General features: G+C 51.1%; 1 long non-coding RNA gene across 7 annotated transcripts; it reads right to left on the bottom strand.

Moving 5' to 3' along the window:
• Nucleotides 1-18,665: 18,665 nt before the first annotated feature.
• On the bottom strand, nucleotides 18,666-21,421 carry LOC127299806 (uncharacterized). Of its 7 annotated transcripts, none has more exons than XR_007850678.2 (5): nucleotides 20,896-21,419; nucleotides 20,641-20,800; nucleotides 19,666-20,560; nucleotides 19,434-19,530; nucleotides 18,666-19,032 (listed from the first exon to the last, which is right to left on the bottom strand). It is a non-coding gene; the product is annotated as an uncharacterized lncRNA (long non-coding RNA). The 7 variants fall into 7 exon arrangements; XR_007850673.2 differs by having other exon boundaries at nucleotides 19,666-19,808; nucleotides 20,358-20,800; nucleotides 20,896-21,412; XR_007850674.2 differs by having other exon boundaries at nucleotides 19,666-19,797; nucleotides 20,358-20,800; nucleotides 20,896-21,412.
• Nucleotides 21,422-22,928: the final 1,507 nt, after the last annotated feature.

The following is a 22,928-nucleotide window of genomic DNA, read 5'->3' as shown; positions in this document are numbered from 1 at the left end:
TCCCCCGGTGGGCATATGCCTCCATTTGAGCTTGTTTAGGTCATAGGTACATGTGGAAACAATGATCATCCCATATTATCTCAAGTTTCTCTCCGGTTCAACTCTGAGGGAGTTCCCCCCTATACATGCAGAATCTGCCTAAGTGTAGGAACCCCCTGTCCGAGAAGCCGGACACACCTGGGGGTAGCCTAGGATATAAAACCATCTCAAATCACTTTTTTGCATTCCATGTGGACACACACAAGTTTTGGGGCCATTCCCTACAGCCGATGCTCGATTTCTGACGAAACCCTAGTTTTGTTGACCGCGCGGTCTACCCCTTTGACTGCATCCCATCGGGGTCCCCCGGTGGGCATATGCCTCCATTTGAGCTTGGTTAGGTCATAGGTACATGTGGAAACAAGTATCATCCCATATGATCCCAAGATTCTTTCCGGTTCACCTCCGAGGGAGTTCCCCCCTATACATGCAGAATCTGCCTAAGTGTAGGAACCCCCTGTCCGAGAAGCCGGACACACCTGGGGGGGTAGCCTAGGATATAAAACCATCTCAAATCACTTTTTTGCATTCCATGTGGACACACACAAGTTTTGGGGCCATTCCCTACATCCGATGCTCGATTTCCGATGAAACCCTAGTTCTGTTGACCGCGCGGACTACCCCTTTGACTGAATCCCATCGGGGTCCCCCGGTGGGCATATGCCTCTATTTGAGCTTGGTTAGGTCATAGGTACATGTGGAAACAAGGATCATCCCATATGATCCCAAGATTCTCTCCGGTTCACCTCCGAGGGAGTTCCCCCCCTATACATGCAGAATCTGCCTAAGTGTAGGAACCCGCTGTCCGAGAAGCTGGACACACCTGGGGGGTAGCCTAGGATATAAAACCATCTCAAATCACTTTTGTGCATTCCATGTGTACACACACAATTTTTGGGGCCATTCCCTACATCCGATGCTCGATTTCTGACGAAACCCTAGTTTTGTTGACCGCGCGGTCTACCCCTTTGACTGCATCCCATCGGGGGTCCCCCGGTGGGCATATGCCTCCATTTGAGCTTGGTTAGGTCATAGGTACATGTGGAAACAAGGATCATCCCACATGATCTCAAGTTTCTCTCCGGTTCACCTCCGAGGGAGTTCCCCCCTATACATGCAGAATCTGCCTAAGTGCAGGAACCCCCTGTCCGAGAAACCGGAAACACCTGGGGGGGTAGCCTAGGATATAAAACCATCTCAAATCACTTTTGTGCATTCCATGTGGACACACACAAGTTTTGGGGCCATTCCCTACATCCGATGCTCGATTTCTGACGAAACCCTAGTTTTGTTGACCGCGCGGTCTACCCCTTTGACTGCATCCCATCGGGGTCCCCCGGTGGGCATATGCCTCCATTTGAGCTTGGTTAGGTCATAGGTACATGTGGAAACAAGTATCATCCCATATGATCCCAAGATTCTCTCCGGTTCACCTCCGAGGGAGTTCCCCCCTATACATGCAGAATCTGCCTAAGTGTAGGAACCCCCTGTCCGAGAAGCCGGACACACCTGGGGGGGTAGCCTAGGATATAAAACCATATAAAATCACTTTTGTGCATTCCATGTGGACACACACAAGTTTTGGGGCCATTCCCTAGATCCGATGCTCGATTTCCGACGAAACCCTAGTTCTGTTGACCGCGCGGTCTACCCCTTTGACTGCATCCCATCGGGGGTCCCCCGGTGGGCATATGCCTCCATTTGAGCATGGTTAGATCATAGGTACATGTGGAAACAAGGATCCTCCCATATGATCTCAAGTTTCTCTCCGGTTCAACTCCGAGGGAGTTCCCCCCTATACATGCAGAATCTGCCTAAGTGTAGGAACCCCCTGTCCGAGAAGCCGGACACACCTGGGGGGGGGGTAGCCTAGGATATAAAACCATCTCAAATCACTTTTGTGCATTCCATGTGTACACACACAAGTTTTGGGGCCATTCCCTAGATCCGATGCTCGATTTCCGATGAAACCCTAGTTCTGTTGACCGCGCGGTCTACCCCTTTGACTGCATCCCATCGGGGGTCCCCCGGTGGGCATATGCCTCCATTTTAGCTTGGTTAGGTCATAGGTACATGTGGAAACAATGATCATCCCATATTATCTCAAGTTTCTCTCCGGTTCAACTCTGAGGGAGTTCCCCCCTATACATGCAGAATCTGCCTAAGTGTAGGAACCCCCTGTCCGAGAAGCCGGACACACCTGGGGGGTAGCCTAGGATATAAAACCATCTCAAATCACTTTTTTGCATTCCATGTGGACACACACAAGTTTTGGGGCCATTCCCTACAGCCGATGCTCGATTTCCGATGAAACCCTAGTTCTGTTGACCGCTCGGTCTACCCCTTTGACTGCATCCCATCGGGGGTCCCCCGGTGGGCATATGCCTCCATTTGAGCTTGGTTAGGTCATAGGTACATGTGGAAACAAGGATCATCCCATATGATCCCAAGATTCTCTCCGGTTCACCTCCGAGGGAGTTCCCCCCTATACATGCAGAATCTGCCTAAGTGTAGGAACCCCCTGTCCGAGAAGCCGGACACACCTGGGGGGTAGCCTAGGATATAAAACCATCTCAAATCACTTTTGTGCATTCCATGTGGACACACACAAGTTTTGGGGCCATTCCCTACATCCGATGCTCGATTTCCGACGAAACCCTAGTTTTGTTGACCGCGCGGTCTACCCCTTTGACTGCATCCCATTGGGGGTCCCCCGGTGGGCATATGCCTCCATTTGAGCTTGGTTAGGTCATAGGTACATGTGGAAACAAGGATCATCCCATATGATCTCAAGTTTCTCTCCAGTTCAACTCCGAGGGAGTTCCCCCCTATACTTGCAGAATCTGCCTAAGTGTAGGAACCCCCTGTCCGAGAAGCCGGACACACCTGGGGGGTAGCCTAGGATATAAAACCATCTCAAATCACTTTTGTGCATTCCATGTGGACACACACAAGTTTTGGGGCCATTCCCTATATCTGATGCTCGATTTCCGATGAAACCCTAGTTCTGTTGACCGCGCGGTCTACTCCTTTGACTGCATCCCATCGGGGGTCCCCCCGGTGGTCATATGCCTCCATTTGAGCTTGGTTAGGTCATAGGTACATGTGGAAACAATGATCATCCCATATGATCTCAAGTTTCTCTCCGGTTCAACTCCGAGGGAGTTCCCCCCTATACATGCAGAATCTGCCTAAGTGTAGGAACCCACTGTCCGAGAAGCCGGACACACCTGGGGGGGTAGCCTAGGATATAAAACCATCTCAAATCACTTTTGTGCATTCCATGTGGACACACACAAGTTTTGGGGCCATTCCCTAGATCCGATGCTCGATTTCCGATGAAACCCTAGTTCTGTTGACCGCGCGGTCTACCCCTTTGACTGCATCCCATCGGGGGTCCCCCGGTGGGCATATGCCTCCATTTGAGCTTGGTTAGGTCATAGGTACATGTGGAAACAAGGATCATCCCATATGATCCAAAGATTCTCTCTGGTTCACCTCCGAGGGAGTTCCCCCCTATACATGCAGAATCTGCCTAAGTGTAGGAACCCCCTGTCCGAGAAGCCGGACACACCTGGGGGGTAGCCTAGGATATAAAACCATCTCAAATCACTTTTGTGCATTCCATGTGGACACACACAAGTTTTGGGGCCATTCCCTACATCCGATGCTCGATTTCTGATGAAACCCTAGTTCTGTTGACCGCGCGGTCTACCCCTTTGACTGCATCCCATCGGGGGTCCCCCGGTGGGCATATGCCTCCATTTGAGCTTGGTTAGGTCATATGTACATGTGTAAACAAGGATCATCCCATATGATCTCAAGTTTCTCTCCGGTTCACCTCCGAGGGAGTTCCCCCCTATACATGCAGAATATGCCTAAGTGTAGGAACCCCCTGTCCGAGAAGCCGGACACACCTGGGGGGTAGCCTAGGATATAAAACCATCTCAAATCACTTTTGTGCATTCCATGTGGACACACACAAGTTTTGGGGCCATTCCCTAGATCCGATGCTCGATTTCCGATGAAACCCTTGTTCTGTTGACCGCGCTGTCTACCCCTTTGACTACATCCCATCGGGGGTCCCCCGGTGGGCATATGCCTCCATTTGAGCTTGGTTAGGTCATAGGTACATGTGGAAACAAGGATCATCCCATATGATCTCAAGTTTCTCTCCGGTTCAACTCCGAGGGAGTTCCCCCCTATACATGCAGAATCTGCCTAATTGTAGGAACCCCCTGTCCGAGAAGACGGACACATCTGGGGGGTAGCCTTGGATATAAAACCATCTCAAATCACTTTTGTGCATTCCATGTGGACACACACAAGATTTGGGGCCATTCCCTACATCCGATGCTCGATTTCCGATGAAACCCTAGTTTTGTTGACCGCGCGGTCTACCCCTTTGACTGCATCCCATCGGGGGTCCCCCGGTGGGCATATGCCTCCATTTGAGCTTGGTTAGGTCATAGGTACATGTGGAAACAAGGATCATCCCATATGATCTCAAGTTTCTCTCCGGTTCAACTCCGAGGGAGTTCCCCCCCTATACATGCAGAATCTGCCTAAGTGTAGGAATCCCGCCCTTTTTTCCCGCCCACCCTTTCCCGCTGCTTCTCTCCCCCCTTTTTCCCCGCCAAGTTTTCCCGCCCACCCTTTCCCGCTCATTCTCTCCCGCCAAGTTTTCCCGCCCACCCTTTCCCGCCCATTTTCTCCCGCCAAGTTTTCCCGCCGTTTCAGCCCCTCGTCCTATATATAGCCATGTCTTCTCCACTAACAGCACCAGCAACATTTCTCCCCTCATCACTTCTCTCATCCAACAGCACCACAAAATCCTCTGAGCTGAGCTGCCGCTGAGATGGCTCCTCGTCGCCGTAGCAACACGGGCTTCATCGGCGTTCGCCTGCGCAGCGGCCTGCGGGGCATTTCGCGGCTGAAATCACCGCCGGTGGAACGCGTGTGTGGCTCGGCACCTTCTACACGAAGGAGGCTGCTGCCCGCGCATACGACGTTGCGGCTTGGAGGTTTGTCCGGCCGCGCCACGAAATGAACTTCCCGGAGGTCAGGTCTCTGACGGAAGCTCAGAGTCTCTCTACTGAGCCGCTACTTCGCTCACAGGGTGAAGCGCGGCGGTACAGGGCTGGCCAGCGGCGGATTGATACCACCGAGGCGGACGAGCAGTTCATGGCACAGTGGCGCAGATACCATCCCGGAGACGTCGAGGCAATGCGCGCATTCTGGAAGGACAAGCAGGCGTACAGGAGAGAGAGGAGGGCGGGAAAGCGGCAGAGGAAGGCCGAGGTTGAAGCAGAGTACGCCAAAGGAGAGGCGTCGACATGGGGGGAGAATGATGAACGGTGGTCGTGGAACCTCACAACCACCGCTTCAGAGGACACCCCCAGCGAGGATGAAGATTTCGACTTCTCTGATTAATATGTGTATGTGTCGAGTCCGTGTGTCTAGCGGGTCATGCGTCGACCCAGTGTTAAGTGCTTTGTTCGTGTGTGGGTGTAGTTTCTTTAAATGTTTTGGTTTGTGTGTGGGTCTAGTTCTTTAAGTGTTTTGGTTCCTGTGTGGGTGTAGTTTCTTTAAGTGTTTTGGTTCCTCTGTGTGGGTGTAGTTCTTTAAGTGTTTCGGTTCGTGTGTGGGTCTAGTACTTTAAGCGCTTTGGTATGTGTGTGGGTCTAGTTATTTAAGTGTTTTGTATCGTGTGTGGGTCTTAAGTTCTTAAATGTATCACTTTTCTCTCCAATTCACCTCCGAGGGAGTTCCCCATATACATCTAGAATCTGCCTAAGTGTAGGAACCCCCTGTCCGAGAAGCCGAACACACCTTGGGGGGTATCCTTGGATATAAAACCATCTCAAATCACTTTTGCCATGTGGGCACACACAAGTTTTCCAACGATTCCGACGCTCCGGTGGTCTGTAACTTGGAAAACCCTAGGGCGGGGACCCCACAGATCTACCCCTATAGCTTTCTCCGTGCGAGGGTTTACCAGTGGACTTTTTTATTTATTTTGCTTTGTTTAGGACATATGTACATGGAAACCATAGGTTGGGCATACTTTACCATAAAATAGGCTCCGTTTGAGCCATGGCGGGGGTTTCCACATACAGATCCTGGATTTTACCAAGTGGTAGCCCATTATGCGGAAATCGTCAACGCCGGGTACATCCAAGGTTAGCCAAACCTTACATCACACTTGTACATATATGTTAGGGGCAGAAGCAAGTTTTCCAACAATTTTGACGCTCCGGTGATCTGTTTCTTGGGAATCCCTAGGGCGGGACCCCGCAGATCTACCCCTAGGGTTAGGGTTAGGGTTATAGTTAGGGTTAGCAATGTATGTGGAAACCCTAGGGTTAGGGTTAGAGTTAGGGTTAGGATTAGGGTTAGAGTTAGCAATGTATGTGGAAACCCTAGGGTTAGGGTTAGGGCTAGAGTTAGGGTTAGGGTTAGGGTTAGAGTTAGGGTTAGAGTTAGAGTTAGGGTTAGAGTTAGGGTTAGGGTTAGGGTTAGATTTAGGGTTAGGGAAACCGTAGGGCGGGGACCCCGCGGATCTACCCATATGTACATCGATAGCAAATGTTGGGCCTAGTGGCTCCGGTTGACCCGTCTGCGAAGAGCGTCACCCGTGGAACCTACATATGCTATCTACGAATTCTTAAAAAATAGAACCATTTTTTACATAATTCATACTAGTAAATAAATAATAGAAACATATTATAAAGTAATATGAGAGAGAAAAAAAATTAAAAAAAACCCTATATGCCGAGGGTGGCCGTCGGCATAGGGTGGCCATGCCCTATGCCGAGGGTGGCCCTCGGCGTCTGGCTGACGCCGTGAGCGTGCGGTGACGGCGCGGACTGGGGCAGGGGCGATGCCGGTGCTACGCCGACGGCCAAGTTGACGCCGACGGCTGCCCTCGGCGTAGCCTCCTCTACGCCGACGGTCGTGTTCCGGCGGTGCCCTGGCGAGGAGGTACGCCGACGGCCCCGATAAAAAGCCGTCGGCGTAGAGCTTGGCCGTCGGCGTCTGGCTCCATTCCTGTAGTGTCTATAAAACTAAGATTTGCATGCATCTACATATTCAACCCTGATTAGTTCTCGTGGTGCCACCCCATAGCCACTTTGCTAAATGCTAACCATGTATAGACGCATGGATTCCTGGCAAAGAAAAAATAACGCTCCTCGTAAAATAGCTTCACACACTTTCCGGCGATGGTTACACAATCAGGGAAACTTAGGGATTCCTGTATGTTACACAATGTACTATTAGGGAAACTTAACAAATTTGAATTTCAATTTTTTTTGCAAAAAAAGTTTGAAAAATGGTAAAACCGCAATAACTTTTGCATACGACGTCGAAAAAAAACGTATAATATATCAAAAAAATCCTCGGAAAAAGTTACATCCGAATTCACCTGGGTTTACCCGGTTAGCCAATTTTTAGATTCTCAAAATACGAAATTAAAATATGAAAGCAGGAAGATTTTAGTTTTTTCTAGAAATTTAGGATTTTATATATTTTTTTATTTTTTAAAATTAAATTTAATAATTGCATCCTGCATAAAGATTACACTCTGCAAATTATAAGTTTTTCAAAATTTCAGGTTTTAGGTTTGGCAAAAATATTTAAAAAATTAAAATTAATTAAAAATAATTAAAAATAAAAAGTTAATGTTTATTTATTTATTCAAGATTATTATTATATCATTAGTTTTGTTTATTAAAAGAATTGATTGAAATTCGAACAATAAGAAATATGACATCGACCGATATGTTAATTGGATAGATATGATAGTACTATCACATACATGCGCGCGAAACACTTGGATGCGGGATGGAAAGGAACTTGGAAGTTAAGCGTGCTAGTGCTAGAGTAGTGGGAGGATGGATGACCGAGCGGGAAGTCTGAGCACGAGAAAGTAATTAGACTAGAGATAAGGATAGTTGGAGACTAAACTTGTGAAATAACTAAAATACTAGAAATTATGAAAAAAGGAAAAAAAAAGAGGGAGTGAAAAAATAATTCGAAAAAAATTGACGGTAGCAGGGTTCTACCGCGGCAGCGTTTTGGGACATTTTCCTGCCGCGGCAGACCCTTTAGCACCGGTTCTCGCTCGGGCGCCCGGGGGCCGCCACGTGGTGCCCCCTTTTGCACCGGATGCTTTGCACCGGTTGGGCATCCGGTGCATATGACCCTTACCAACCGGTGCAAAAGCACCATTTTCCACTAGTGGTACATGCACGTTGAGCTAACTAGTATGCTTTGGCGCGGCGACACGCCGCGCCCGTGGTTGTATATATTTGAATGATGTTTTGTGTTGCTTTGCTACTGGTATTTCTTTATGTACTTGTGGAATTTCTATGTGTATATCATATTATACTATATTGCTATGGATTGTTACATCAAACGGTCAAAGAACATCATTGTTTTTGTGTTTCCAATTTAATTTCTCCGCCGCGTCATGCTATGATGCAAAAAACTCATTCCCTGTATATATGGGAGTTCGCAGCGGCCGAACAAAGGTTTATTTCCATCTTTGTTGGAAAAAGATGATACGGCCAAAGAAAGGTTTCTTTCCATCTTTGTTGGAATAAAAATGATGCGGCGTGTAGTTATAATGCAGTCACTCGGTTATAATCACTCGGTTATAAACAGCAGACTGCAAGAAACAGTTTTGAGTTACACATAGATAACATATAATACTTTTTACAACTTTTACTATGATTGGGGAATTTAGAAGCCGTTCAAGCTATTTAATCCAACGGTGGAAAAAATAGTAGTACTGAAAAGTACTGGAAAATAAGTACTGAGAAGTACAGGAAAGTACTGGAATTATTCATTTATTTTAATTCAATAAAAGGGTAGTTACGTAATTTCACTTTCAGATGGCATCCATCGTCTCTCCGATCCTCTCCATCCCGTCGTGCCATGGAGGCGGCCGTCGTCCTGTCCCCTCTCCGCGTCGCCCGCCACTCTTCTCACCTCCCACCCCCTCCCCCTCCTCGACGGCATACTGCTTCGCCGCCCGTTCGCGCTCGCTCACCACCGCCATCCCCTAGCCCCTGCAAAAATTCCCCATTCCGGCAGGCCTCTCCGGCCACCACTCTAGCACCGTGCTGGCCAGCGGCCGCGCCGTGCAGCTCCGCCCAAGATTCGTCATCCAGAACGACGTGATCCACCCGCACCTCACCGTCTGCAAGACGCTCGCCTTCTGCGGCATGCTGCGGCTACCCGCCTCTGCCTCCAACTCGGCCAAGCTCGCCTGTTTTAGATCAAGCCAATGTTTTTTTTTTTGTTTTCTTCGGCTAACAGCTTTAGTTTTCATCAGTCAGTCAGTCGTCTCGTCTAGTATCTTTTAGCGTCTGTTTCAGTTACCTGTGTAGTTTAGGACGAAACTTGTGCACAAAATATGCGATGAGTTGGATCTAGCATATATCACAAAAAGGCAAAACAACTTCTGATACTATGATTATTTGGTACCGAATACACTGGTTGCATCTTGTGTAATCTGGGAGTAATCTGCAGTTTCACTAATACACTGCAATTCATTGACTTCGTTTTTTGCATCTATTGCTTATATTGGCTCTCTAAAATTCATGGAACTTTATAGCTTCTTATAATATCTCACTCTCTGTATTTGCATACTTATTGAGATTTGTTTTTCCTTTTTTTGATGTCTAGATAGTATTCAGTAGCAGGTTCAAAGGCATGTACGGATTCTCCATTAATTTGTGTTGCACTTATTAAAGCTCAAATAATTACTAATTCCATCAGCTAGTGAATCTCAGTCCAGGGGTACATTCGTTGCATCTTGTGTAATGTACAGAAGGGCAAATTCAACTATTCTTACATGTTGGGTTAGGCTAAGAAGCAAAATTAATCCATGCACTATTATAGTGCGTCTTCCATCCGCTTGGCGCACGCTTCAAATTTGGGATATTAATAATATTGGCATGCATGATTCTCTTTTACTCTATCTTCGGTGCTTCCTAATAAAGTTATGTTTCCTAAATGAATATTTCTGATTCATGCTGCGTACAAGTCATGTCCATTGTAATTGCCTCCTGTTTACCTGCAAGAAATTAAATCCATGGTATATGAAGTGTGTTTTTACTCAGTGGTAGATTTAGAAAATGAAGCACTCTCTCTAGACCTTGAAGGACTGAATAAGTGTAGGTAGGTACGTAGCTCCCGTTGGATGTTTGAATACTTCTGTCCTGCAACCTGAATAATTGTAGGTACTTAGCCCATTAGATCAATGGTACTAAGCATAAAATATAGCTAGTTTTACTATGCACAGAATTTGTCAATTTGACCTCTTGTTGTTCACCAAATGAATAATTAAACTTAACTGAATGCTACATGTTGTAGGAACCATGGATTCAAAGGTGCATCACAACAGTGTGGAGGTGTATAAGTATGTGCATCACACGCGTGACAAGACAAGAGGGTGCAGTGCGAGGTTGATGAGATGGACAAGAAGGTGAGGCAGGAACGTGAAGCCGTGGACCTGGTGATGAGGCGAGAGCGCAAGAAGATGAACTTTAAGTTAAAAAAGTATCCATGAGGAGACGGAAATGAAGGTGAAGTCGGAGTGTGAGGAGATGGACCGGAAGGTGATGCAAGAACATGCGGCCATGGATCTGGCGTTGAAGCAGGAGCATGAGAAAATGGAGAAATGAGTCAAGAAGATCCACAAGGACATGAGTCAAGAAGATCCACATGGACCGCTATAGAGCTATTTGCCAATTGGTGTTGATTTTCAGGTGCTCAGCAGCTTGCGCCTAGGCTGGTTGCTTTTTTTGACAGCGGGGGCTAAGAGTGTGCAAAAATCGAAACCGCTCAGACCCGGTCAGGGATTTCGTAGTTCAATCTCCTTCACAAATCAAATCCAAACTCCGGAGCTAGTACAAAATATTGAACTAGCAGAAACCGACCAAACTGCCCAAACCGATTTTGCACAGGCTTTCCAGTGCAGTTCCAAATAAATCATAAGGCTGCCGGTCATGCAAATAATATCTCACAGCCGCATGTTTTTCATTGTTGTATTTGTCTCTTGTAAAACAATCTTTTTTTTTCATGGACCAGCGAAATGTTGCTTGTCATTTTCATTAAGGCGGAGAAATGGATTTACAAGGCTTTACATGTGGCATAGCCACCCAGACCCACAGCAGCTATAGCTACAACGAAGAATCTACTCCTCCCTAGTACCCGCTAGTCTTCTTCTCTCTGCGTGTGCCAGGTTCCACATCCTCAGCCAATAATGCTTTTTTACTAGGTAGGACGCGCGCTTGCCCGCAGATATAAATAATAATATTATAAGAAAAGTGTAGAAGGATAGAGAGGGAGAGAGATATGCGGAATATGATGGATGTATTATTGAGCCTCATGGGCGAGTATATATAGGCGTACAGGGATCATCTTGGAGTGCAAGGCAAGACACGAGAGTCTATCTCTATCCTAGACTATCCGTTTATACGTACACGAAATATATCTCTAACACTCCCCCGCAGTCGTAGCGGGAGCGTCGTGAACAACATGAACGACGTGGACGGTCAGACTGGAGATAAATCGAAGTGGACCCAGAAGGCTGACACTCCCCCGCAGTCTTAGCGGGAGCGTCGTGGACAGTGTCGCGTCGCGGATGCTTGGACTGTAGAAGAAGCTGAGGTGCTCATGCGAGGTGATAGCCCTTTGTGCCGATGTCGAGGTAGCCGAGAGCGTTGGGCGGTGCAACCTTGGTCGGGGTAGCCGCGCGAGGGGATGCCGTGGTCGATGTCGTGGTTGGGTGCCGATGTCGAGGTAGCCGCACATGAAGCCGCAAGCGCATAGTGCGCGAGGAGAGTGACGGAGACGCGTCGAGGCAGTCGTGGAGATGGTCGATGCCGAAGTCGATGCAGTCTGAGCCGTCGATGACGAGGTGCTGCCCTAGTTTTGCCAGAACTAGGCGCACGTCGGGGACGAAGGCATACTCCGGTTTTGCCAGAACCGAGTACACAAAGACGAAGTCGGCGACGCGGTCGAGGCAGTCGTAGAAGAGTCGATGCCGATGAAGACGTTGTCGAAGCCGATGAAGACGAGGCGCTGGCCCGAGCTTGCCAGGCTCGGGGACGCGTCGGGGAAGAAGGCACGCGTCGGTGTTGCCAATACCGGGCGTGCGAGGGAAGGGACCATCATGGACCGCGAGGTCGTGGTGGACGGAGACATAGAAGGCGGCGAAACCAGCGGTGACCATGAGTGACCATGCTGGATGCCTAGACTGTAGAGGTGGTCGGCGAGGCCTGCGACGACCAGAGTGGTCATGCAGGGTACCTGTGGAGGTGCGGCGGCGGTACTCGAAGTTGGCGAGGAGGAACCCGGCGGCTTGACGTAGACCTGGCGCTGACGATGGCGACCTGCGCCGATGGGGCGGCGTGGTAGTAGCCTGGAACGTCGGTGCGCGGGGACGGCGAAGTAGACTGCGTGCGGCGACGTCTCGGCCCGAGGGGCCGGCGTAGCTGCAGGGCGCGAGTCGATGCAGCGGCGGGAGGCCACCAGCAACGTACACGCCTTGGAAGGCGCGTCGGAGGCCGGTAGCATGGACCAAAGGCGGCGGCGCTGCGGCCCGAAGGGGCGACGCAGCGGCAGCCCGTAGCTCGATCGGTGGTAGGCGCGTGCTCGGGGACGTGCTTGGCGGAGACGTGCTTCGGCAGCCCCTCGATGAAGTCCATGGAGATGTCCGCCCACACCTGGGACGGCACATCCAGCGGTTGCAGTAAGCCCGCCGGACGGAGCGTCTCCGTCTTGTTCCGCTGGCATGTGACACACGCTCGCACCCAGTCTCGCACCAGGACGCCATCCCCTGGAATGTAAAAATCAGCGCGGAGACGGTGCAGGGTCTTTTGGACGCCCTCGTGACCTGCAGAATGTGCCAAGGACAAGGCCTGGTGGCGCAGGTCGCCATGATCCGGCACGAAGATGCGGCGCCCATGGAGGAGTAGTCCCTCGTCCAAGCGCCATGGCGCGGCCAGCTCGCCGTCGGCCAGGCGCTAGCGCAGCTGCTGCGCATCCGCGGCCTCGGCAGTAGCGCGGCGAACCTCGTCGATGAAGGCGAAAGATGGCCCGGAGTGGATGCAGAGGGCGTCGGCGACTGTGTTGAGGCGGCCGGGGCGGTACTCGACGGTGAAGTCGAAGCCGAAGAGCTTGCTGATCCACTGATGCTGCGGCACTGTGGAGAGCCGCTGATCCAGCAAGAACTTCAGGCTGTAATAGTCCGTGCGCACACGGAACGTCCGGCCCCAAAGATACGCCCGCCAGTGGCGCACTGCCTGGACCAGCCCGATCAGCTCGCGCTCATATGCGGCGAGCTTGTGGTGGCGCGCGGCGAAGGGGCGGCTGAAGAAAGCGAGTGGCCCCTCGCCCTGGTGAAGGACGGCGCCGAAGCCGATGCCGGAGGCGTCGCAGTCCACCACGAACGGCTCGTCGAAGTCCGGCATCTGAAGAACGGGGCCCGTCGTGAGTGCCCGCTGCAGGGCGGCGAAGGCCGTGGCCGCCTCCTCGTCCTAGGAGAAGGCGTCGCGGTGAAGCAGGCGCGTGAGAGGCGCGGCGATGAGGCCGAAGTCCTGGATGTACCGCCGGTAGTATCCCGGGAGGCCCAAAAACCCACGAAGAGCGCGCGGCGACTGGGGCGTCGGCCAGGCGGCGACTGCGGCGACCTTGTCCGCGTCCATCGCGACCCCGTCGACGGAGATGACGTGGCCCAAGTACGCGACGGAGGTCGTGCCGAACGAGCACTTCGAGCGCTTGAGATGAAGACGATGCGCTCGAAGCTCGTTGAAGATGATGGCCACGTGCTGCAGGTGCTCCGCCCAGGATGCGCTGTAGATCAAAATATCATCAAAGAAAACAAGCACAAAGCGTCGTAAGTAGGGGCTGAGCACGTCGTTCATCAGGGCCTGGAAGGTCGCCGGCGCGTTGGAGAGGCCGAACGGCATCACCAAAAACTCGTAGTGGCCGTGGTGAGTGCGGAACGCCGTCTTGGCGATGTCGTCCGGGTGCATGCGCACCTGATGATAGCCCGAGCGCAAGTCGAGCTTGGTGAAGAAGCGCGCGCCATGCAGCTCGTCCAGGAGCTCATCCACGACGGGGATGGGGAACTTGTCCTTGGACGTGACGGTGTTGAGGGCGCGAAAGTCGATGCAGAAGCGCCACGTGCCGTCGGCCTTGCGCACAAGGAGCACGGGGGCGCAGAACGGCGACGTCGAAATCCGGATGATGCCCTGTGCTAGCATGACCGCCACCTGGCGCTCGAGCTCGTCCTTCTGCAGCTGGGGGTACCGGTACGGCCGCACAGCGACGGGCGCCATGTTCGGCAGCAGGTGTATGCGGTGGTCACAGGGCCGCGAGGGAGGGAGGCCCTGCGGCTCGTCGAAGAGGTCGCCGTGCTGCTGCAGTAAGTCGGCCAGGAGCGGGTGTGCCTCGTCAAGCGCGGCGGCCATCAGGTGGAGCTACGGGGATGCGCCAGTGCTGCCCAAGCCCGTCCAGTGAACACGGCGGCCGCCCTCGCGCCAGAAGATGAGGGACAGCACGTCGAGGTCCCAAAGGATGGGGCCTAAGGTGCTCAGGAAGTCGAGGCCGAGGATGAAGTCGTAGCAGCCCAAGTCGATGCCGACGCAGTCGATGGAGAATGGCTCGTCGCCTACGAGCACGGGAACCTGGCGCGCCACGCCCTGGCACGTAAGACGGTCCCCGTTGGCGACGGTGACGCTGTACTTCTCCGATCCCGCCGGCTGGAGAGCGAGGCGGCGCATGGCGGTGTTGGATAGGAAGTTGTGCGTCGAGCCCGTGTCCACCAGCGCAGTGAGACGCTCCCCATTGATCGTCACCGGGAGCAGCATCATCTTTGCCGTCTTGATGCCCGCCATAGCATGAAGAGAGACGACGAAGGCGGACGCGTCGACCGGCGCGTAGGTCGTGACACCGGCCTCAGTGACGGTGGCGGCCGCGAGCTCGGCGGTGTTGGCCTCCACATCGGCGTCGTCGACGGTCTCCAGGTAGAAGAGGCGGGCGCACATGTGGCCCGGCGCGTACTTCTCGTCGCAGTTGAAGCACAGCCCCTGGCGACGCCACTCGAGCTGCTCCGCAGCCGTCAGCCGCTTGAAGGGGCGAGTCGGCGCAGGAGGGCCCGCGGGCGCGGCGGCCGGCGCGGCGCGCGGCGGGGCGGTGGGCGTCGGGGCGGGTCGGAGCGCGGGACGAGCGCTACCACGTTGCGCGTAGACCTGCTGCATGGCGATGGCCCGCTGCTCGTAGGCCCGTGCGTAGTACATGGCCGTCTGCAGGTCCGCAGGCTCGCGCATCTCGACGTCGACGCGGATGTAGTCGGGGAGGCCGCCGACGAAGAGGTCGGTGCGCTGTCGCGCCGAGACGCCCGGGGCATGGCACGCAAGCGCCTGAAAACGGTCGGCGAAATCCTGGACCGTGGTGGTGAAGGCGAGGCGTCCCAGCTCGGCGAGGCGGCTTCCGCGTAGGGTCGGCCCAAACCGCTGGAGGCACAGGTCGCGGAAGCGCTCCCAGGACGGCATCCCGCCCTCGTCCTGCTCGAGGGCGTAGTACCAAGTCTGCGCGGCGCCCCGTAGGTGATAGGAGGCGATCCACGTGCGGTCGGTGCTGAGCGTCCGCTGCCCCCGAAAGAACTGCTCACACTGGTTCAGCCAGTTCAGGGGATCGGTGGCGCCGTCGTAGGTGGCGAACTCCAGCTTGGTGAAGCGGGGCAGCTGCTGTGCCAGGGGCGGGACCTCGGAGGCGCCCTCCTGGCGGCCCGGGTTGAAGGACGTGCTCGCGGCGAAGGGGGCCGCAAACCCGCCAGGACCGCCAAGGGTGTGGGCGGGCTGCTGAACCGTCGTTCGTGCCGCAGTCTGAGTGTAGACGGGCGACGCGTCGATCCATGTGGGAATTGGCGAAGGCGATGGCGGCCACCACGCGGGGCGCCCGTTGCTGGCGGCGGAGGCGGGCGGTGGGGCCGGCGGCGGAACGGCGGCCGGTGGGGCCGGCGGGTGCTGGCGGCCTTGATCTCCGCGAGCTCGAAACGGATGGCGCGGAGGCGTCGGCGAGGTCCGCCAAAGTAGCGGGCAGGAGGTCGAGGCCCGTGGGGGCGGCGGCGGCCTGGTCTCCGTTGGCGGTGGCGGCGGCTCCCTGCAGCGCGTGGGCGCCGGTCATGGCGGCGGCGGTGGCGGTGGTGGTGTTGGTGGCGGCTGCGGACGTGACGGTGATGGGGTCGACGGGGGGGCTGTTGGAGCCCATGAGACCTAGGCAATCTGATACCAAAGTGGTAGAGACTAGGGTTCTACCGGGTCTAGGGCGGAGATTGTAAGGGTGGAAGTGAGGGCGGAGAGGTTGGAGAGCTCGGCGCCGGCGGCTGGGCGCCGTCGCGGAGGAAGGAGGCGGCGGCTAGGGTTGGTGCGGCGGGGGCACAGGGGTCTCCCGTCTCCCTTCAGGAGACGAGACAGTAATGATACTGAATATTGTCTGATTAATCTCGAAGGGATACAAGTGTTTATATAGGAGGACGGCCTCCTATAAACCCTAATTTACTTGGGCTAAGCCCCTAATTTACTTGGGCTAAGCCCATAACTAGCCACTAGTGGGCTTCCTGCGTGTATAGGTCAAACCGACCATAACACAAAGGCAGTCAACATACAACTCAATACCCTGAAACTACAATATCTGCAGCTGTTACTTTCGAGTTGATAATATATCATCGAACAAGCGACCCGTGGATTTTCTTTCTCTAAAAAAACTAATAGAAATTAGTTTGTGCAACCTTCCTTTATGTGAACCAGAGACTAAATCAGTAGAAAATATTTCCACAAAGCAGTACCATAGTTTATGGTCAGCCTACAGCCATACCCCTCTCATCAATTAGTCTCAAAAGAAGAAAATAAGAGAAATGGATCTAGATGTATATATGCAAAAGACAAGATCGGAGAAACTCGGACCGGAACAAATTACAGAATTCTAGTGTGTTTTAACTCTTTTTTTAGTGGGAATTCCAACGGTTTTTTTTTTGTGACACATCAATCTTTCAAATTGTATTTTTCCAATAGATTTCACATAAGGTAGCAAGACACTAAGTGTTTTTCTTTTGAAAAAGCAGGAACATACGTTATATCTCCTAAAAAGCATTTGGCACGGAATTATTTTAACAAATGACAAACCACACCAGTATATAATACCACATGTTCATGGAGAAGCATTTAAATAACTGGAGTTATTCAAGCCATACCCTCAACATAACTGCATTTTCTGCACAAAATTGCTGCTAATCGAACTTACAACACTTCATCCAGTTTTAAGTTAATATACTAATGAAGTAATCTTGTTCATGGAGAAGCATTTAAATAACAGAAACAAATTCAGAAAGAATAATGCATTATGTAAATGTATGCCAACATGATTACGGAAATTACTAGGTTAAACTGAACAATAGTTAGCATGTCTAAGGATTGACAAAAATCAACGTGGCAATTGAGTAACTAACTATCTGTAACATGTCTCAAAAAAAACTATTTCTAACAAAGATCATACAGAAACATTGTAATGAAGAATCAAAAATTGAAGTCATTCAAGAAATTACAAAGAAACAATCTTGCATCCTAGCTCATAAAAGTAAGGGAACCGAATCCTCAAATCAACGCAAGCTGCATCAGCATGGATCTCCTTCCGAGTTCTGCAGCGCTATCTGACGTTAAGACATCTCAACTCCAACATACTACAAAGTATTTTAAAAAAGGCTTGTCGAATGATCAAGATCCTTATAGGCTTTAATCATAGATGAATGAACATTCCTGAATATTCTCAGTTTCATTCTTAGTAATCTTACATTGCATATCCTCTGAAAACTATCTTGCATCAAAAGACTGATGACAACACTCTTTGTAGGTGTGTCAAGATGTGGAAAGAAAAACCAGAGTGCTTCCAAATACAGTGTGAAGCAATATCGCAGGCCAAAAATTTGTATTCAGTTATCTTAGGTGCAATTAGCGGGGATTTAGCAATGGATCTTTAAGTAGACTACTCAGAAGATCTGCGTGATACATATGGATATTAGTACGAAGTAATAATTTGTTTAAGGGTCCGCGTTACTACAGGCGACCAACGGCATTAATCATACCAGAAGTTGATCGACCGACGAGCAGTGGCGGCGGTGGCTGCGCTCCGATTTCCCACACCGATGCGCGCCTCCGACGGCGCCGGCGCTGTCCCCGCAGTACTTCCCCCATAGCACCGACGAACCCGCCACCGTCGCCGTCCACGGGGCCGTGCGCGCGGAGAGGAGAGCTGCGGACGGGAAGGGACAGAGGGGATCGGCAAGCTCCGGCGCCGTGGCCGCCAGGGATCTGCGGCAGGAGTTCGACAGCGGCGGGTAGGAATTGTCGCGGTCGTGAGGAAGGAGGCAAGGTTGGGGAGCGGTGCGGTCGTGAGAGGTGGGACGGTTGGCTAGGAATTTACCACAATACCCCTAGTAAGTTAATTAGATATGCATGCTTAACTGACCAGATCGGACGGATATAATTAATCACAGCGGTAGTACTCGGTAGTACTAGCTAGTACTCGCCAATCACCGTAACACAGCTCAATACTTTTATAAACCACCTTAGGTTCAATCCCTGAATAGAAAACCACCTTAGGTGCAATGAGATCCTGTAGCAAAGTACCATGTTCGCTAATATCAATTTTGATACATTACAAAATCGACAAAGTGAGTTTCAGTACTGGAAACATGTATGTATATTCCTCAATAGATGGCCTAATTAAATACAATGTTTCTGTGTCATCTCTTTATTTCGATGCTTTCCTTGGCGTATTACATGTCAATTATGTCTCTTTGCGGAGCCATGTCACATGCCTCTTTTCTCCCTCTCTAAGGGATCCTTCTCCTTGTCTAACAAAGCACTCTAGGAACTGGAACAGTCAGTGTAATTCCTCTTTCCGTAGACATTCAGCCTGTAGCATAGGATAAAATGAGTGAACAAAATCTGTTACAACCAATCCACATAATCACTGTTCTTGATGATTCTTTAATAAGGAATATAAATGATTTATTTAAAAAAGGGACAAATGGATGTAAAGCAACTGAAGCAATGGATTTTGGGAGCATATGGACAGAATGAGAGGTTTCAGAGGTAGTGACTAAAAAAAGATTATATCTTTATGTCAGGGTTCATTGGCAGTGTACTGGCTTTTTACAGCAGTAGGTGTGTGGATAAGAAAATCATGGCATTACATGTATACCGGAGGGATTGACATTACAGCACATTGATAGTGTTCAAGCTTGCTAAATCAGTAGGTAGAAGGATAACATTTTTACATGGTATTTTCGATGGAACTACTGACAAAATATATACCTCGATGCAGACTGTCTGCTTCATTAGTTTGAATACTTCATTTCATCCCTCTTTCAGGCTCCCTTACCTGTTGCTGGATGTCAGATTTTGCTGTTTGCTGCAAGGATAAAAGTTCAGAATTAATATCGCGTGTTCTGCTGAAACTCATTTTATTTACATGAAGCTTACTCTAAAAATCGAATTAATAAAGAACTACAAACGCACTGCGTGTATGTGCATGGAAAATACATACCACGAATATCTTCTCAGTAAGTGCTAGCTCAGACAAATGATGTGCGCTTTTTATATTACACTGCTTCTTGACACTTTGCATCTTGGTCTCCCGGGCGAATGCTATAATATCTTTCTGGATATATTTGTAATGCTGCATATATACTTGTTTAGATAAACAAATTTTTGTTAAATACATGGTATTCCCTATTTTAATCACAATACACTTACTTCAAAACAAACAGACTGCAATATGTACTCAATCAAAGCTAGTGAAAATCACAGCAGATGCCTAGGTTGACATGTTCAAGAGGTCTACTTCAGACAGGGAAAATATAATCAGCACGACTTAACATGTCAGAAGATAGTACTTGTGAGTTTTGAGATATAACATGGAAAAAAATAAGAAAATTTTCATTCAAGACAAAGAATGACCTGACTAAAAAGGAAAGAACTCTAGCAGTCATTAGAAGGCTCCTCCAAATTCTTCCAAACTGTAGTATGAAGAAACTAATGGACAGACAATTCGGAGAAGAATCTAAGTCTATTTCTTTACCACTAATAACACTATCAGAATATGTCCTTTTTTGTTTAGGAGTTAGAAAAACAGAGCTCTTTTATATATAAATTCAACACCTAATTTTCTATTCTGTTGTTTGAAGCTGCCGCTTCTTGTGTTAATAGATTCAAAGAATAGTCTGAGAGGTGAAATACCTGTTCAAGAGAAATTGTAAGTTGTAGAGTTTCTTTCCGATTGACACAATAACTCTTTTTTGTTGGGGATGGGAGTCAGTACACAGCTTTTCTGTCCATCTGTTCTACCATTTCTATCACATTCTGGTCTGACTCATTTGTTCCATTCCAAAAACCAATCTTGTGATAACAATTCAAATTCCCATTTAAATCAAGGAAGGTGGCTGCAAGTACTAATCTGAGATTTTCTTCTGTTGAAGTAATTAATCTGGAGCTAATAATACAGTGAAGTGATTATATTTACCACTGGGAGTCTGTAGCAATCTGGTTTGTGATCACGCCATATACATCCTATGTCGCATGCCTCTCGGGACAGATACTGTGCTGAAGATTTCGGACTGTATCTTGACGGGGATCTTGCTATCCAATCTCTCGCTTCCGCGGCCGCTGCCGTACATGGCGGCCTGCACTTCAGGGCCCAACAAAGTTGCCATATGAGAGAGAGAAAGAGAGAGATGCAGTGAGGGACATACAAAGCGGGGCGGTCTGGCAAGCTTACCTATCGCACGCGCAGTCGCTGGTTTCGCCGCTGTCTCCATCCTCGCCGGGTCCGCTGCTGCATGCTTCTCGCCGACATGGCACAACGGCTGCCTCCTCCACCGAATAGCCACCGACACCGCGGTCATCGCGACGATTCCTGCCAGTTCTGAACTCCTCACACACTGCTGCCCACGGACACTGCACCCAATCGGTCTCTTCCATTGATTCCCCACCCGCCGCGACACCATTCTGCCCCTATGCAGAACTCCCGGGGCAACCCTAGTCGCCTCAATCGCTGGCGCAACTCCAAGCCTACTCCTACTCCTCCGTGTGGCTGCTTCGTCCACGGCCTCCTCACGCAGGATCTCGTCCACGAAGCAGCTCTTAGAGGGAGGCCGCTGGATGTGGAGATTAACCAGAGAGGCAGGGAGGGGTTCAGAGGAGGAGATCGTGGGAAGGATTTGGGGAGGGAGAAGAATAAGGCCCACCACATCGGGGATGCACACCAATCCTATCCAAAAGCTTCTAAATTATTGGGATCGTGGGACATGCACCGCTTTGACTGCCGTCTTGACTCAAATTACGTGAATGAGACCAAATAGGATACGGCTTCCTGCAGTGACAACGAAGGAACGACCGGCCAGCAATGTGCAAAGATTAGGGATGAAGCCGGTAACCGGTAATCCTCCAGCAAAAAAAAAAATAAACTGGAAACAACCAGGAGGAGTGAAAAAATGTACCGACAACGACGTGTCATCTAAAGACTGGATCACTGAAAAGATAATTGATGCATCTACAGTGCCCAAATCAATATGAAGTGCCCTAAATTGATTAAGTTTTGGAAAATGATTGTATCCCCCCGGGGGATCGGATCGCTCACAGCCTCCGGCTTCTCGTGACGACACGCGTCCCTAGCTGGCCCACACACGTTCTCTTCCCCAGCGAAACGTCTCCCCGATCTTCTTTCTCTCTCTACTACTTTTCCCCAACGGTGTCCGCTGTCCCGCCGGGTCCGCCGCCCATGCGCTGCTCTGCCCATCGCCGTGGCTCTGCTCGCTTCGCCACGGCGGCGTCCATTGCTACTCTCGAGCCCCGCACCGGGCTGCAGTGATCGAAGCCGCAGCGGGGTGTCCGCTGGCGCGCGGTGAGCACGCACGAGGTGAAGTCCGCGCGGGCGCGGTAGCGGCGGACGATGGGCGGTGCTCGGAAGTGGGCGCGGCCGCGCTACGGGCGGGCGGGCACGCGGTGGACCTCTCCCGCGCACCGCCGAGGGAGGCCGTCGCCATCACACCAGCGAGCAAGGGGAAATCGCCGGAGGGAGAAACTCTGCCTCCGACCGCCATGGCCATTAGCGTTTCCTCTCGACCACACCAGCACCTCCCCTGCCTCGCACCGCCGTAGAGGCCGCCGCCATGGATCTGATGGATTCGTGGCTGGAGGCCGCAGCTGCGAGCGTCGCTGCGCCGTCGATCTGACCGACGCCGCAGCTACAGGCTCCGCCTCCCGTCTCGCCGAGGCACCCCGCCGTGCAGCCTCCCCCTCCCGTCTCGCCGAGGCGCCTACCGCGGAGCCGCCGTCGCCCGTCTCCAGGAAGGCATCTAGCTGTTGAGGAGCGCAGGGGCACCAAGGCGGGGCTCCGCCAGGAAGCTACTACTGACAAAGGGGTGCTATTTTGGACGTTATCTGACGATGCTACCAACCGCAGTCGAGAGTGCTACCTTGGGCGCATGTTGTTGCTGCTGGTGGAGGCTGGCATTGCTACCTTTTGGCGTTTGGCAGTGCTACCGGTGGAGGGTGGATTTGCTACTTTAGGTGTTCGACGTTGCTGTCGGCGGTTCTGGGCGTTGCTACTTTAGTATAGAAATTTTGCTACGAGGTCTGTGTTGATACAATAGCAATGACCTCGTCAGAGACCTTTGTAAAAAATGTTGTGATGCTTTTTTTTTGCTATAATTGTTTTGTTGTTTTGCTACTTTAGATAGAAATTTTGCTACGTGGTCTCCGGCGAGGGTCTCCGGTGAGGTCTTCGTCAATTTTTCCGATGATATTAGT

The sequence above is a fragment of the Lolium perenne genome, chromosome 1 (genome assembly GCF_019359855.2).
Source record: "Lolium perenne isolate Kyuss_39 chromosome 1, Kyuss_2.0, whole genome shotgun sequence".
In the NCBI taxonomy this organism is placed as follows: domain Eukaryota; kingdom Viridiplantae; phylum Streptophyta; class Magnoliopsida; order Poales; family Poaceae; genus Lolium; species Lolium perenne.
The sequence above is the reverse complement of the archived record's forward strand: the minus strand, read 5'-3'. Positions and strand labels throughout refer to the sequence as shown.